At 38.3% G+C, this 3,672-nt stretch overlaps 1 pseudogene; it reads left to right on the top strand.

Moving 5' to 3' along the window:
• The first annotated feature begins 885 nt into the window (after positions 1–885).
• On the top strand, positions 886–3,201 carry LOC114052591 (annotated as a pseudogene).
• Positions 3,202–3,672: the final 471 nt, after the last annotated feature.

Genomic DNA, 3,672 nt, shown 5'->3' on the forward strand with positions numbered 1-3,672 from the left:
TCATAGTGGAGAGAGTGCTGGACTTTGAGTCAGGATGTCCTGAGTTCAAATCCTGTTTCCATCTCTTATTAATTGTATGACTATGGATCACTTACCTCTCTTAGCCTCAGTTCCCTCATCTGGGGAATGCTAATAATACCTATTTTATAAGATTTTGTGAAGATCTAATTAGATAACATATGTAATGTGCTTCACAAACCATAGAACACTACATGAATGTTCAATATTATTATTAGTAATAATAATGAGGAAAGATGAAGGATCAAGGAAGAGGAGGAAATGATCTGTAGAGAGGTCAGATAAAACTGAGTGCCTGGCTCATAGTGAGAACTCAGCAAGCATTTGAATGCAATTGGGGGAGTGGCATTGGACCTACTCCTTGAATGATTGGTGAAATTTTGACAGATAAAAAACGAAGCATCTCACCAATGCTGGGAGAACTGTGTGGGTAAAGTCTACAAGAAAGGAAATCAAAGGATGTCTTTATGGATCTGGCAGTAGCTCTGTTTGGTGGGGGGAGGGTTGTGTGGAGGAGCAGTGGAAGATAAGCCTAGAAAAGAAAGTTGGAATCAGGATATGGGGAGTCTTGAATGTCAGGCTCTAGGGTTCAAATTCCATCTCTTGACGGTTAAGAATCAGAGAAGACTTTTGACCCAAGTAGTGCCATAAAGACAGTGGATGAGGAAGATGACTTGAGAAGCACAGTTGTGTTGTTGCTGTTGATCTTTGGTTCTCAAAGAGGACCAATTACATCAGGAGGGGGATGTCTTGACTTGCAAGTGAATTGGATTTGAGTGAGGTAGGGCTGTGCTAAGCCATCAACCTCACTCTCTCCTACAGAGTCATCAAAGTCCAGTGGCAAAACATAGGTCAGGATGACTGGTGATGGAAAGAGAAGAGACAAGAGGGAGGGGACCAGCTGCAAAGGTACTTGTGATGTTAAAGGTAAGAGAAATGTGAGCTAGTGATATAGCAGTGGGAATAGAGAGCTCAGAGCAGGGAACCTGGAGAACAGTCCCACATGTTCTGTCTCAGTGACTTCCTTCTCATCCTTCTTTCTTTCCTTGCTCAGAACTAGAAGCTTAGTTCATGACCTCATCACCACCTCAGTGAGATATGGTAATAGCTTCCTGATCAATCTCCTTAATTCTAGTCTCTTTCTCTCTCCAATACTCCTTTGATTTCATTGCCAAGAAAAAAAAAACATTTCTAAGATCTGTTCTGTTCTGACCTGATTACATCACTCAACTCTAAAACCATCCGTGGCTCCTTATTTCCATGTGTTTGTTTGCTACTCTTGCTTTTTGCTGAAGTTGCAGCTGCATGATAAATTATAGTCCCATTCCTTAACTCCATTCTTGATTTATCATTGTTTAAATTAAATGTATTTTCTTTAAGTAACATATTGGTTAGGTTTCATCCTTGATGTATTCTATAACTATTTCTTTTAATGAAAGAATTCAGACCATTCACATTTATTATAAAGGGCAATATATTTAATTCATCTTGTATTATTTTCTTACTATCATTAATATTGCCCAGATAGATCAAACTCTACTTTAGCATTCCATATCAATTTTAAATATTAAACCTTATCAATGAAAAAAAAGAAAGATACTTCTTATTAAAATTGAAGTGCACATATTATTAGCTGTCTACAGAAAAGAAACCCACTGTTAATATGCAAACCTAAAACTGATTTGCTAAGAAGAACCAACTCAGGCCTGGTTTGCAGTAAATCAGGGTTAACAGCATTGTCAATGATGTTGGTGATGATAATGACAATGACTAAAGTGATGAAACTTCATTTTCACAACCAAGTCTTTCTTCATGTTTTACATTATTGGATGAGGTTCATCACACACGGATAAGATATTTGGATACAAATTTACCCAGACAGAAAGAACAAAGCACTGGAAGGCAAATCATTCCATATTTGCATCTTAGCAAATGTTCCTCCTACCTTTTCCAGATCACCAAGTAAAAGGAAATACAAATTCCAAAGATGGGCAGTGATGGGGTTGAACAGAATTGAAGAGGGATTCACAGGGTCATTACGAAGGAATTAGTGTGATTTTAATGAAGATCACCAAACACGGCTGGATAGTTTTTGGTCCAAGATAGAAAGTACTTTAACGAGACAGAGAAATGTTATTTCATCTTTAGTTTCGTAGATAGATAGATAGATATGTAGATACATAGATACATAGACAGACAGATGCATAGATACATAGGCAGACAGACAGACAGACAGATAGATAGATAGATAGATAGATAGACAGACAGACAGATAGATATTTCTTACCAACACGGCAAGTGTTATTGAGACAATCTTGTTGGTTCTGATAGATGGTGAATTCTTAATGGGACTTCATGGGAATGGCTTCTTGGCAGTGGTGAACTTCATTGATTGGGTGAAGTGTAAGAAACTGTCAACAGGTGATCTCTTCCTGGTCAGCTTGGTCTTCTCCAGAATCTTTCTGTTGTGCCTAACAACAGTGATGATCTCTCAACATTTATTATTTTCATGTGACTTAGAGACAGGTAAAATCAACACAATTAAAGTCTTCTGGATATTGGCCCATTTCTCAAATTTTTGGTTTGTTTTTTGCCTCAGCATCTTCTACTTCCTCAAGATTGCCAACTTCTCCCACTCCATTGTCCTCTGACTGAAGTGGAGAATCACCTTGCCTACTTTCTTCGTATTGTTGCAAAAATTTAATGTTCTCTATAACAATGAGATAATTATTGGAATCAAGAGAAATGTATCCCAGGAAGTCTCAGGGATTAAAAGTCTATCATTTCTCTTCCTGATTTTCTTTCATCTGGTGAGTCTTCTCCCTTTTACTCTATGTCTGGTCTCCTTCTCCTTCCTCATTCTATCCTTTTGGAGGCATACTCAGCAGATACAATTCAATGCCACTGAATCTAGAGACCCCAGCATGGAGGCCCATATTCAAGCCAAGAAAGTCATGTTCTCCTTCTTTATCTTTTTTTTTCCTGTACTATCTGGGCATCTTCATTAGCCAATTAACCATTTCAATGCCAGAAAAAAATGTGTCTTTACTGTTTAGTGCCATTATGGCATGTCTACATCCCTTGGGTCACTCATTGATTGTGATTCTGACAAACCGCAAACTGAGACAAGCCATCCTGAGGGTGTTCAGGCAGGTGAAGGGTTACTTGAGAAGAAGCCAATGAAATTCATCCTTGGTCCGGTAGATGTACTTCAGGGTGATCTTATATTTCCTCAAGAAGAAAGAAGTCAACATAGAGTTTTTCTAGGACATTCTCCAAAATCACCTCCTCATTACACTTGTAAAACCACTGAACACACAGATTCAATTAATAAATTGGTGAATTTGGAATGTCAATAAGCCATGCAGATGCCATGGTCCTGCTCTGATTTTCAAAGGTTGTAGCACTTTATATCACCCCTATCCTAGGGACCTTCTCTCATCTTGTAATACAGCTAACACCCTGTACTTGCTGGACTCTTATCTCTTTGACATATATCAATACCAGAAACTCGGTGGGAAAATACTGGCCCTGAGTTACACTGGTTACCAGTCAGAAGTTCAAGATGAAAACTTTCACAGGAACACCCAGATATTGGAATCCATTGCTGGTTTGATTTTTCAAACTTATAATTTTCTGATCAAGCAATGCTTA

The sequence above is a fragment of the Vombatus ursinus genome, unplaced genomic scaffold (genome assembly GCF_900497805.2).
Source record: "Vombatus ursinus unplaced genomic scaffold, bare-nosed wombat genome assembly UNPS02014808.1, whole genome shotgun sequence".
NCBI lineage: Eukaryota > Metazoa > Chordata > Mammalia > Diprotodontia > Vombatidae > Vombatus > Vombatus ursinus.